We start from the raw sequence: 15,000 nt of genomic DNA, 5'->3' as shown, positions 1-15,000 counted from the left end.
ATTATTATTATTGTTATCATTGTTATTATTATTATTATTATTATTATTGTTGTTATCATTGTTATAATTGTTATTATTATTGTTATCATTATTATTATTGTTGTTATTATTATTGTTATTATTATTTTTGTTATTGTTCTAATTATTGTTATTATTATTGTTATTGTTATTATTGTTATTATTTTTTATGTTATTAGTGTTATTGTTGTTATTATTGTTATTGTTGTTATTGTTGTTATTGTTAATGTTGTTATTATTATAGTTGTTGATGTTACCTTCATTTGTTTTATCCGTAGACAGTGAAGGAGAAATGTTATAATTGTTATTATTATTGTTATCATATTATCATTGTTATAATTGTTATTATTATTGTTATTATTATTATTGTTGTTATTATTATTGTTATTATTATTTTTGTTATTGTTATAATTATTATTGTTATTATTGTTATTATTTTTTGCTGTTATTATTGTTATTGTTGTTATTATTGTTATTGTTGTTATTATTGTTATTGTTGTTATTGTTAATGTTGTTATTATTATAGTTGTTGATGTTATCTCCATTTGTTTTATCCGTAGACAGTGAAGGAGAAATACTTCTAGACCGAGGCAATTGCTATGTTATCCCAATCAAATTGACATTCTTTTATGGGCGCAGAAATTATAATATCCATCTATAAAATTGCTATAAATAAAACAAATCCTTTTCTGGAATTTTCTTTTACTTAGTGCTAAAAAAATATGGCGTCATGTAACGTTTTTTCAGGGAAGGAATTAGGTAGGGATCAAACGCGCTAAGCACCAAAAATGGAAATAAAATAAGGAAAAACATGTGTTAACTCATGTTAGTTCATAAAAGCATCCCCAGTAAGCCCCAATTGATAGAAATGGCTCTCGTCTCGAAGAAACAAGCGACTTGTTCTGAAATGAAAGACTTACATCAAATCTGATGCCAGGTCACTGGATGAATGGTTGCATCATTCTATCGCTCTCGAAAATATCTCATTCCCAACGCAACCCTCTACCTGTGTAAAAGCCAAGTACGTCCTAAGATGGATTACTGTTGCCATATCTGGGCAGAAGCTACTCGGAGCACCCTGCCTTGCCGTGACCAAGTTTCTAAACCGACTTCAAAACCTAGTAGTTTATGACCTTTTCTCCTCAATTCAACAGAAATAACGTTTTTTTTTTTACAGAAGAAACCTTGCAGCTCTGTCTTTGCTCTATCATTACATGGCAATCATTAGGGGAAAGATCATCACAGGAGTGGTCTAGATTCCGAGGAAAATATCCTCGGTGACAGAGTAGGTAAATGACTGACAGACAGAGCCAATTATGAGTAAACGGACGCATCTAAGATAAGATGCGTTCATTCTAAGTGAGTGCTTTCTTATGTAAATGATATTTAAGCATAAGGCGTGACAGATCGATAGACTACCGGACGAACGGACAGACTCCTCGAATTGTTGATGGAGATATGAGGACACTTTTTAATATGAAGATGAGAAATGAACATCGGTGATCGATTTTAAATAAGTCAACACAATAAATAAAAAACAACACGAACGATAAAATACGCCATTAATAATCCAACCTAAACACAACAACCATGTATAAAAAAACTGCCGTTAAGGAGACAAAAAGTAGAGGGTCCAAAACTGGTCCAAAATTAATTTGCCTTGTTTTTTTTATTATTATTTTTTGGCATTTACGTTGCTCCCAACGGCCATTGTCCAGATAATAGAAAGAAAACCCGAAAATAAAGCATTTCCTGCTCGTTTTTAGAAATCAATTCGAGTGTTCATAATTTATTCAATGACGTCCTTTGGGCAAACAAACAACTCTTGGAGGAGATAAAACGACTCAAGGAAAACGAATTCAGTTTACTCTGTCATGTGAACACATAGGATTAATAATAACGGTTGTGGCATTGAACGTATTAAATTTTCGAAAGCCAACAACGCAACATTTAACAGGAAATTAATAAAAGATAATTATTATCGGCCTTGGACACCAGAGAACGGTTTATTTCTGACTAGATCCCCATATTAAATTCGACGTTATGTCACATCAAACTCTCGCGGGGAGAGGAATAACGTAAAATATAATAGTGAAACGACAGAAGAGTTAACACGGGAGAAAACAATACATAATGAGTGTCAAACGCCTTCGTATTTATTTTTAAAAGTACGACTAAAGTACAGTATAGTTTATTCTCGAGAACTTATAAAATAGAAATGGTGTAACTAATCTAATTTTTTTGTGGCAAAAACTATTTATAAGACTTTTGGACCAGTACAATATTTTACAACACCGTTTTCACATATATATATATATATATATATATATATATATATATATATATATATATATATATATATATATTTATTATTCCTTAATTGGAATTTTTTATTTTGAGATGAGCAGTTTATGTTAATTTTATTTTTATTTCGGACTATTAGTCTCATCTTTATTAGTTGTTGTTTTTTTTTTTATCTTTTTATTGGTTCACAACGTTTCGGCCAACTTCCTCTGGCCTTCGTCAGGTGGTAACCGCGACGGATTAATTATATTAACATAAACTGCTCATCTCAAAATAAAAAATTCATTTAAGGAATAATATATATATATATACCAATCGGTACGGACCCGACTATGGAAGATCAGATAATAAATAAATGTGGATTTATAAGATCAAAGAATCCAACCTTGATCGCCCTTCGGGGCCCGTGGCGCAGTTGATAGAGACGTTGAATCTCTACGGTTCCAGATGAACATTGTCTGAAGATAGCGGTTTCAATCCCACCCAAAGCGTGCCAGAGGTAATTGGTCAAAAATGTGGTGAGACGACAACAACTACGGATGGCAGTGATGGCTGAAAATGCAGTTAGGAGATTCGAAGTTCCTATCCGTCGCGGTTACCACCTGACGAAGGCCAGAGGTTGGCCGAAACGTTGTGAACCAATAAAAAGATAAAAAAAACCAACAACAACTAATAAAGATGAGACTAATAGTCCGAAATAAAAATAAAATTAACCGTTTTCACACGTTAAAACTATATATGTTTGGTAGAGATGTTTATTCCAATGCGTTTAATATTATGTGTTTTGTGGATAACAAGTTCTATTCTGTACGCTTACCACAACATAGTCAAATATAAAATGCATTAAACATTGAATTTTTCAAGTAACTATCAGCTGTAAATCTACGGATTTGTAAAATCACGCTGGAACATTTTTTTAACAAATATCTGTAGTCGTGTTTTGTAGTAAGCAGCTAAAGTATTTTTTGTTAACATTTTTAAGTAATTACAGTAATGTCTCGTTTTAAGTATAGTTGTGATGCTTTCCTCCTTTTTTTTCGCCTTATTGTTAAAAAATAATTTTTTTTGTCTTATTGTTAAAAAATAATTTTTTTCGCCTTATTGTTAAAAAATAATTTTTTTTCGCCTTATTGTTAAAAAAATAATTTTTTTCGCCTTATTGTTAAAAAATAATTTGAAGTACATATACATGGCATCCCTAACTCCTCATCCCCATAGAGGAAGGAAAAACTGTCTCCACACCGATCGCTCTTTTTCGCGTTTTAGATAAAAGAGAAAGATTGTGTCAGCGTTTCCACCACGTGTCAATCAACTTTCTGTCTATGACGTCACATCCTCCCACGTTGCCGAATACAATTTTTTCACTTATGATGGAAATTTATAATTTTATAGAAAATTCCACTTTTAACATCAATTTTTACAAACGCAAGTCCAATATTCATACGAGTCAGATCAAATTCCCGATTTTCGTCAAAGCTAAGAAAAACTGAGCGTTTCGGAATATCAGTTTCTCTAAGTTGAGAAGTAAAAGCAGTTTAAATAACATAAGTTTTTAAACAAACAAGAATCTTTTTAATATCGTACCCTTCAAAACAAATCAAAAGTCTCTAAATATCGTATGTTCCAAATCAAATTAGAAGACTCCATATACCATATCCTCAAAAACAAATAAGAATCACGTAATTATTATATTCTCTAAAACACACAAAATGCAAGTAAATATCCTAACATCAAAACCAACCAGGAAACACCTAAATATAATAACCTTCTAAACCTAAATATAATAACCTTCTAAACCAATAATAAGCAACTATATATCCAAAACAAATAAAAAGCACTTAAAAATCATACCCTCCAAAACAAATATTAAACAACTAAATATATCGTTCAAAACCAACAAGAAGCAACTATATAGCACATGCTCCAAAACAAATAAAAAGCAACTAAATAATATACCCCGGATAAAAAAGATGCATCTAATTATGATAACTTGCAAAATAAACAAGTAACATCTAAATAGCATGCCCTGCAGAACAAGAGCCTCTAAATATCACACGTTCTAAACAAACAAGAAGTACTTAAATATCATAGCCTCCAAAATAAACAAGGCACAAGATTCAATTTGAAATTTATCTTCAAATGCACTTTTATGAATTTTACAAAGTATAAAAATTTAATTTAAATTGAATCAAAAAATTACCTTAGATTTATTTTATGTAATGTACATTTTGGTGCAATTTAAAAACATTACCTTTTTTTTACACGGTGGTCACCACTTATCAAGGCCCGGAAGCCACTCAGGGATAAGGGTTATTGCAAGTACAGTACGTTAGTGTGGAGATTTGATGAAGTGTTTACTTAAAGGGGCGGTTCATTAGGAATTTGTTAACATTGGACTTGAAGACATCCAAGTTGTAGTCAGGTGGGAAGCAGGCAGACGGAACAGAGTCTTTCATTTATCTAGCAATTAATGATATAGATATAAAATTTTCAATGATTTTTTTTTCAAAATTGCAACAGAATGTTACTTACATAAAATAAATACAAGGTAATGTTTTGATTCAATTTAAATTAAATTTTATAATTTACTTTGTAAAATTTATAAAAGTGCACTTTGAAGATAAATCAATTTCAAATTGAATCTTGTACCTTTATTTTTAAAGCCTATAGTAAAAACATTTTGTTTAACAATTTTCATGCCTTGGATGAAATGCTTTTCTAACTTTATATATATATATATATATAAGTAGGTTGTAGTTTGCTTGAAGCATTGTTGAAGAAAATTATAATGTAAAATTAAAAGCCAAGAACAATGCGAGATTTTTTTTTTATATAGAGTAAAATTAAATGCAAACAAAAGAAATAAAGTTCTTTTTTTTGTTGTTTGTTTTTTCTTTTTCACACAAATTTTAACTCTAAACAACAGTAATTTTTTTTTTCTGTTGTATTCAATGGTGATATAAATCTCAATATATTTCAGACTTATTAGTCCATTTTCAAGAGAAGACAGCGGAAGAGTGTTCAAAATTGGAAAAGTAGCCGCAGAGTTTGCCACGTTATACCGCGAAATATAGAACAAAAAATGACGTTAGGAGAACGTTAAAATAAATCAGTTGATGTTTGAAATACTTGTTGCGTTTGTGAATCAAGGGAGATGACTATTCAAGCAAGGTTTTTTTTTTTTTTTTTTTTAATTATTGTTTTTCTTATGTTTTAAACTTATATTATAAAAGCGGAGCTCAATTCCAGTCTATTGTTTAGTGTGGGAGTATTTTTTGAAATAATTAAAGATTCGAGGATACGAAGTTGACCTACGTTTCTTGAAGAAGCAAGAATGTTGATGTGAAAATCTGGTTCTGAATTAATGCAAGTGCGAATATGTTTATAGAACGACGAAGCAGTAGTGTTTAAGTGCTCTTTAATGCGGTGATGAAGCAATCTGGTAGTGCTTCCGATGTAAGATGCACTGCATTTAGCGCATTGTAGGTCGTAAACAACGTGGTTCTTAAAGCATAAACCTGTGTGTGATATTGGGCAATTAGAGAGTGAACAAGGGGAAGGTGTATGCGATGGATGTTTTCGGTTGAGTTGTTGTCTTAAAGTAGATCCAGTGTGGATGAGTTGAATGTTGAGCCCCTCGCTGCGGATGGCTTTTCGGATTGAAGATGAGATTTTGTCACTGAGGAAGGGTAGTTTTAGAAAACAATTGTTAGAGAAGGGTCGGGTGTTGCGTTTTTTCTTTTTAAGTGAGGATAGGATCGTATTAGGGTAGCCGTTTAGTGAGAGGGTCTGTAGGAAATTGTTAGTGTGTGTATGTTTGTCGGAGATGTTAGTGCATTTGTCTTGTATGCGTGAGATTTCGGCATGTGCGTAGTTTAGTTTGTCCTTGAGAGGTAGCGCAGATTTGAAATGTACGAAGAGGCGTTTGCTGGCGGGTTTTCTGTAGAATTCAGTGCATATGGCATCATTTTTTTTTATTTGTATTTTAAAATCAAGTAGAGAAAGGGATTCCGAAGAGTCTGGGTGTTCTATAGTAAATTTTAAGTTTGGGTCGGCGTTATTGAATTTGTGGAAAATGTTAATAGCTTCTTTGCGGGAGTATGTGATAATTAAAATGTCATCGATATATCTAGTAAAAAGGAGATAAGAATAGCAGGTACTAGATAAGAATGCTAGCCACTAATATATATATATATATATATATATATATATATATATTAGTGGCTAGCATTATAAAGAACGGTTACTTGTCTTTGTATTTGGAGTACTTGCCGATCTGTTACGTGTATATTTAATATATGTGCATATGGGTGTTGTCACATATTTACGACAATGATGAACGGGACAATAACAGACAGTCTTTAACAATGAACGAATAAACCCATGTCTGTTTGACACATACCTCATTCTCATTCTCTCTCTCTCTCTCTCTCTCTCTCTCTCTCTCTCCTCTAGCAACAAACACCTGAACATTAAGGCATCTTCTTTCGAATAAAACACCAAAAACGCCGACTTATCATATATAGAGTTTTATTTCCAAAAGGTTCTTAACCATCTTCCTACATTTTCCTTAGTTGCTCCATGGATGCTTCCATTATACACACAGAGATAACTCATGTCCGCTCATAACTCGTCTCCCCGACGTCTCGTTCCAGACTAATTCTTTGTTCTGATTTCTCCTGGCTTACGTGTCTCTGACGTCAGCCAAAGCGGAAATTTTATTTGTCAGTAAGCCACATTGTTGTTTACTGCCCACACTCCAAACAAGCCTTGTTTATGCTTTTTCTCTATTAACTAGCGGGGGTACCTGGCGTTTCCCGGATGTTTGTAGGCATGTGTGTTTTGGGTAAATGAAAAGAAAAATCGTTGGTTGTTAAAAAAAACGAAGCCTTGACGTGCAGTTGGAAAATAGTAAAGTGTGCAAAAAAAACAACAAAAAAACAAAAAACAAAAAGACCCCCCCCCCAAAAAAAACAGGTGCCCGTTTTTGACGAGTTATTGACGTGAACTTTGAGTGCGAGACAGTGTTTTATTTACCACGAGTCTGTTGGCTTCTTTTTTATACGAAAAAGCTTCATGCACATGCGGCGATCGTAAGCAATAGCTATTCAGCAGTTAACATTTTCTGCGGAACAGTTTTTAATGAGGTCAATAAACCGGTTTGTTTGTTTTTAAGTAACTTTGGGGAAAACCAGCTCAATGTTTATTAGGGGGAGTGTCTCGTCTCGAAATGAAAGCAACCGTCTGATATGACGAAGCCGACATTGACCAAACGTTACATAGCTTTCTAGAGACCACCGGCCGTTTTAGCAATATATTTTAACTAAGATACTTTTAATTTTTATTTATTGCGGACTATTATCCTCATCTTTTCTTAATTGTTTCACGACGTTTCGGCCCAACTATTCCTCTGGCCTTCGTCAGAAAAGATGAGGATAATAGTCCGCAATAAATAAAAAGAAATAATATTCATTCCAATTAAATAATATATAAGATTCTTTTCTTTTAAAACATTCTTCTGGACATTTTTATGATACATAATTTAACAATCATAATAGTTGTTCAGACTCTTGGCCCTGCCCGCCACAACATGACACATATACTACACTGTGATTATGAGCAAAGAACCACCATATAATACGTCTACATGATGGCAGTCATCGTAAACAGAGTGATGGAGAAAGAATTGTCATTCGTCTTGGGTGCTTCAGTAAAGCAAGTCGCACTAACAATTAAAGAAAATAATTAAATGATGTGAAAATATTTTGTCTATCCCTATTTTGAATTATTAGACACTGTTTGATAATCTAATTGAATGTGTAGTCCATTGCTTTTTTTGTTGTGGTGCTCACCTTACGGATAACGATAAACTCTTCATCTTACTATAAAGACCGGCAGAATATACCTTTCAGTGCCATGCACAGGTAATGCGCAAGTTATTCACATTTGCCAGTCAGAGGGACGTGTGACCACTCTTTTAATTTATTGAATTTGTTTTTAATATATATTGTTTTCTCTATAATATCAAGTTTTGTTTTTCTTCCAGGCCTTTACCGGTCCTAAGCGTTCTTAGAATGTGCTGCTCTACTTAATTGCATTAAAATTTTATTAAGAAAGCAGATTAGATTGTTTTCGTTTTAGCTAACGGAACTGACCTTGGTGTTTGAAGGAAGACTTATATATACTATGGAGAACTGTAAAGTCTGAACCATTAATACTTTCCAAATTACGTTTTGATATTTGTATTTTTTTTGTCTGCAACGACAGGCGACTACTGGACTAGATAACCCGTGACCTATCGATTATATTACTTTTTGCGTTACTCATTTCGTTCTGTTTTATTTATTTTCCTTAAATGGCTTACGTTGTCGTAGGAAAAAGGCCTTTTTGTAGACAAAAAAGTGTTTCACTCAACTTAACCGGTGGATCAATTAACTAAACACGTAGTTCAACGTTTTGTGTTTTGTTAATGAATGCCGTGCGACTGGCGGGTAATACACCCAATCCCAGATATAGTTCAGTTGTTTTTTTTTGTGTCAAACGAACGTTCAGTAATGAGCAAACATTTCATATCGACAATGATTAATGGTAATGAAGGATAAGAACTACCCGGTTATAATGGGTACATCGTTTTAAAAGAATATATACTGTATATGCCATAATCATTTTCAAGTACACTTTGCACAAACCTCGTGAGCCATCAATTTATTGATTGCGGAAGAAGAAGAAGAAGAAGAAGAAGAAGAAGAAGAAGAAGAAGAAGAACAACAACAACAACAATAACAACAACAAAAACACTAACAAAGTATCAGGATGTGATGTTAATGAGAGGAAGTTAAAAATGTGACATGCAACCAAAAGATAAATAGTTGCCTTTTAACATAGAGTTTTTGTTAGAGGGATAGGCAAAAGGAAGCTTAACGATGCCATTGGACATTTCTTTGCTGGCGTTACATTATTGCAGCTACAAGGAAAAAGGAAAAACTTCACTACATCACAATTATATGACCACCTTTACAACTAGACGTTATTTTGATAATTTTCATGCACTTGCATGAAAATTATCAAAATGCAGCGATGACTTAACAACTATCATGGTCTGCTACCTACAAAGCTGTCACACATACTCAAGAAGTCTAGCGACCGCAGCATACAAATTATTTCAGGCACGTAATAACTTTATATTTTACAAGGAATATATTTTTAAACGTAGCTTGTATATTGTATTGATACACACTTTTCAGCTAACCTTTCTAAATTGAATAATTCATGTCGTTCAAAAATAATCTCATGCCATTATTTTTTTTCTTTCTTATTTTGCAGTGAGAGAGCTCGCGATGTGAGGCTGTCCGCGAAACGAAGCTGGTGCTTATGACAAATAATCTCTTCGGCTCACGTCGAAGATTAATGTCAAATAATCATGAGCCGAAAACAGACGAAAAATAAAAATAATAAGATGCAATGATTCAATTCTCTCAACTTTGGATGGACGGAATCTGTCGATTTAGCCGTTGGTGCCAAATTCCTTTGTTAACAAAAAACAAAAAGTAAAAAAAGGCAAATAAAAAAATGAATACAAAATCGGATTTGGAGATTGCAAAGCTTAGTATGCTTGTCTATGAGAAATATACTCTAATAATTTTACAGAAATCAGTCCGGTTTCACACACATACACACACGTCATATATATATATATATATATATATATATATATATATGCGTTAGAAGTTGCTAGTTATGGCATTAAGTGAAACCGCAATCTATTGTAGTCATAAATTGCAAAAGAAAAACAGGTGAAACAATGTTGGATATGTGAAAACATATAAAAACAAACCGCGCATAATATTTCAGCTTGCATGAAAATTTTCTCAAGGTAATCTGAAAGGCGAAAATAGTTATTTAGAGAGAATTGACTCCAAAATTAAGTCCAGTGTAATGATGCATATAGTCCGATTGGAAAGTTTTCAAAGCAGCTGAAATAATGGAAATTGTTTCTTTGTTCATAATAAGCTCTACTCTCTAATGCGTATTGAGGTTGTTTATTTGATTGGGATTAAGTTATCTACATATAACCACTGGTATATATATATATATATATATATATATATATATATATATATATATATATATATATATATATATATAAGATGGAAGTTTACTATTGCGTTTATCAGGTAAACACAACATATTTTTTATTTCATTACTTTTATGCATATACATACATATATATATATATATATATATATATATATATACATATATATTATAAGGTAAAATTAAAAGCCAAGAACAATGCGAGATTTTTTTTTTATATATAGAGTAAAATTAAATGCAAACAAAAGAAATAAAGTTCTTTTTTTTGTTGTTTGTTTTTTCTTTTTCACACAAATTTTAACTCTAAACAACAGTAATTTTTTTTTCTGTTGTATTCAATGGTGATATAAATCTCAATATATTTCAGACTTATTAGTCCATTTTCAAGAGAAGACAGCGGAAGAGTGTTCAAAATTGGAAAAGTAGCCGCAGAGTTTGCCACGTGATACCGCGAAATATAGAACAAAAAATGACGTTAGGAGAACGTTAAAATAAATCAGTTGATGTTTGAAATACTTGTTGCGTTTGTGAATCAAGGGAGATGACTATTCAAGCAAGGTTTTTTTTTTTTTAAATTATTGTTTTTCTTATGTTTTAAACTTATATTATAAAAGCGGAGCTCAATTCCAGTCTATTGTTTAGTGTGGGAGTATTTTTTGAAATAATTAAAGATTCGAGGATACGAAGTTGACCTACGTTTCTTGAAGAAGCAAGAATGTTGATGTGAAAATCTGGTTCTGAATTAATGCAAGTGCGAATATGTTTATAGAACGACGAAGCAGTGGATGGCTTCTCGCTGCGGATGGCTTTTCGGATTGAAGATGAGATTTTGTCACTGAGGAAGGGTAGTTTTAGAAAACAATTGTTAGAGAAGGGTCGGGTGTTGCGTTTTTTCTTTTTAAGTGAGGATAGGATCGTATTAGGGTAGCCGTTTAGTGAGAGGGTCTGTAGGAAATTGTTAGTGTGTGTATGTTTGTCGGAGATGTTAGTGCATTTGTCTTGTATGCGTGAGATTTCGGCATGTGCGTAGTTTAGTTTGTCCTTGAGAGGTAGCGCAGATTTGAAATGTACGAAGAGGCGTTTGCTGGCGGGTTTTCTGTAGAATTCAGTGCATATGGCACCATTTTTTTTATTTGTATTTTAAAATCAAGTAGAGAAAGAGATTCCGCGAGGGGCTCAACATTCAACTCATCCACACTGGATCTACTTTAAGACAACAGCTCAACCGAAAACATCCATCGCATACACCTTCCCCTTGTTCACTCTCTAATTGCCCAATATCACACACAGGTTTATGCTCTAAGAACCACGTTGTTTACGACCTACAGTGCGCTAAATGCAGTGCATCTTACATCGGAAGCACTACCAGATTGTTTCATCACCGCATTAAAGAGCACTTAAACACTACTGCTTCGTCGTTCTATAAACATATTCGCACTTGCATTAATTCAGAACCAGATTTTCACATCAACATTCTTGCTTCTTCAAGAAACGTAGGTCAACTTCGTATCCTCGAATCTTTAATTATTTCAAAAAATACTCCCACACTAAACAATAGACTGGAATTGAGCTCCGCTTTTATAATATAAGTTTAAAACATAAGAAAAACAATAATTTAAAAAAACAAACAAACCTTGCTTGAATAGTCATCTCCCTTGATTCACAAACGCAACAAGTATTTCAAACATCAACTGATTTATTTTAACGTTCTCCTAACGTCATTTTTTGTTCTATATTTCGCGGTATCACGTGGCAAACTCTGCGGCTACTTTTCCAATTTTGAACACTCTTCCGCTGTCTTCTCTTGAAAATGGACTAATAAGTCTGAAATATATTGAGATTTATATCACCATTGAATACAACAGAAAAAAAATTACTGTTGTTTAGAGTTAAAATTTGTGTGAAAAAGAAAAAACAAACAACAAAAAAAAAGAACTTTATTTCTTTTGTTTGCATTTAATTTTACTCTATATATAAAAAAAAAAATCTCGCATTGTTCTTGGCTTTTAATTTTACCTTATAATTTTCTTCAACAATGCTTCAAGCAAACTACAACCTACTTATATATATATATATATATATATATATATATATATATATATATATATATATACTATTTTAAACAAAATCAAGACATCAAGATCAAGGAATAGATTGATAGCAACAAATAGTGTATTTCCTTGTTAGTTACAATTGTTTCAAGACTATTCAGACAAATTAAAACATCATGTCGTTTGAAAATTTTCACAAAGACAGCCCTTCGTCAGACGTATAGAATAAAAACACTTTAAAATGAACAGAATAGAGTTCATTTTCCTAATGTGGACAAAACATGGGAAAATATTTTACATGCATTTCATCCATCCAAAGTTTTTTGAAAGATTTAAATGTTTACCTATTTTTGTATCTCTATTTAAAAAAAAAATTAATCGAATTATCATTCAACGTTAACACTAATTACTTATGTTCACTAAATATGATTTACTAAAACTATTCATTATTTTCTTAAATTTCTTTATTTCTTTATTTAATTTAAATTATTTTTCTAATCCGGAATAATTAACTAAGTCTTCAGCTATATTGTTTCGATTCTCCGTTAGTTTCGTATCTGGAATCTGCTTTGTTTATTTACATAAAATATCGGCTAACCTATTTGTGAAATTTCAAAAAGCGGTTGTGTTTAAAACTTATTCCATAAGGATTTTTTAAAAACATTACTGTATGCTTAGTGCAGTCTCATTTTTCATTTAAAATTAAGGATCTAAATTTATTTTTTTTTTCTTTCGATCCTACCTCTTAAAATTTACGATTACAGGATATATTAGACGTTAACTTTGTATGTTCGAAATTTTAATCATAATTATACGGGAAAATTAGCGGTATGAAGAGAAAAATGTGCAACTATGGATTGAATCAGTGAACATTTCATCGTGCTTTGATAAAATTCGGTTCGCAAAGTATATTGCAATTTTACAAGACTTGTTCTTAAATTTAACAGTAACTTGCAACATTTAATATACAAACAGTTTGGATGTACCACCAACTGTAATATTGGCAAGAACGTCTTAAATCTTTCTTCCCATGATTTATCTCCCTCTGAACTATTAATACTTGATCATGGTTTAGACTTTTGTATTCAATTACCCGGTGTTAAACGTGTTCTTATGGCATTAGCAACTTTTTAGTTGCGTCCCGATTTCCGAGACTATAGATATCTGTACAGATTTTTTTTTTATTGTAGTCAGATATCGCCTTCTCCCATTTCTGAAAGTATATTTGTTGAGCTGATGAAATTTGCCACTACATCTGTTGAATTTAATGTGATGTATCGGCAAATAGAAGGTGTGTCCATTGGCTCAGTTTTTGGCCCGATAATGTCGAATGTTTTCGTGAGTTTCCATGAAGAGCAATTGCTCTCTGGACCCATGAAACCCTTGATCTATTTTCGTTATGTGCACGACACATTTTTCATCTTCAATAACCAAATAGAGGCAAATATTTTTTCTCCTTACTTAATAAAATGCATCCCGCGTTACGGTATACTTCTGAAGGAGAGTCTAATTCGTCCATAGCTTTCCCCGATGCATTAGTAACGAAAACACCATCTACTTACCTTACATCAAAATACCGTAAACCGACATTCAGGAGACTGTATACACACTGCAATTCATTTTGCTCCGGACACGTAAGATAAATTTAATTTGGACCCTAACACATCGTGCCCTTATGATCTGCTCAAAATAAAAATTGGATGAAAAATTTAATATAATTACTGATACCCTCTCGAAAAATGGGTACCCTTTGGATGTGATTAGGTATAAAAAGAAAATAGCAGAGTCCTCTGTAACTAAAATTCAAACGGTTAATAAATGTCCAGTATATCTGCGTTTACCGTGGCTGGAGACAGTAAGTTAGAAATTTGCAAAGCAAATCAGCTCAACAGTGCAAAATTGTTATTTTGCTTCAAATGTACGTGTTGTGTTCTCTACGAGAACGTTAATGCCATCCTCTCGAAAAGATGTTTTACCCCTCCCCATCATTATAATAATGTCATTTACAATTTTGAATGTAGCTGCAGTGCCAACTATGTGGGCCGAACAACATTAAGATTGGATGGAAGAGTCCAACAACACGTACCTACCAAAATCAGAAATGGGACAAACAAAACAACAGACGTAATTACCAATACATACGGGTCTTCAATTACGGACCACCTTATAAAAACCCGTCTTGTGCATCGAACTTTAGTACAAATTCTTTTTCAATTCAGAGTCGTGCTCACTGATTATTTCATTTAAAGATTTTGGAGACTATCCACATTCGGTTGAGAAGGCCTTCCCTTTGTAAACAGAAGGAATGCCTCTTGGTTTTAGCGTGATTAGTCTTTAGGATCTTTGAGTAATATAACGTTGCTGGATTTCAATCGCGTTCCCCTATTTTTTCGCCATATGTAACGTAACGCAACGTGATTTTATTTGTACATATTTTCGATTCTCATTCGGATTTTTTTACATGTTTGTATATACGAAACTAAACTAAACAACAAAAAACATGTATACTAGTTTATAATTTATTGATGTTATT

The 15,000-nt window shown here is 32.4% G+C and overlaps 1 protein-coding gene across 4 annotated transcripts in view; it reads right to left on the bottom strand.

Annotated features, from left to right (window-relative positions):
• Positions 1-15,000, bottom strand: part of LOC145265458 (acetylcholine receptor subunit alpha-like) — a 1,250,815-nt gene that overhangs the window by 652,588 nt on the left and 583,227 nt on the right. The gene's annotated exons all lie outside the window — the stretch shown is intronic.

This window comes from Euprymna scolopes, chromosome 40, assembly GCF_053919585.1.
Source record: "Euprymna scolopes isolate OS-2025 chromosome 40, ASM5391958v1, whole genome shotgun sequence".
Classification (NCBI taxonomy): Eukaryota; Metazoa; Mollusca; class Cephalopoda; order Sepiida; family Sepiolidae; genus Euprymna; species Euprymna scolopes.
This window is presented reverse-complemented; position numbering and strand designations above follow the sequence as displayed.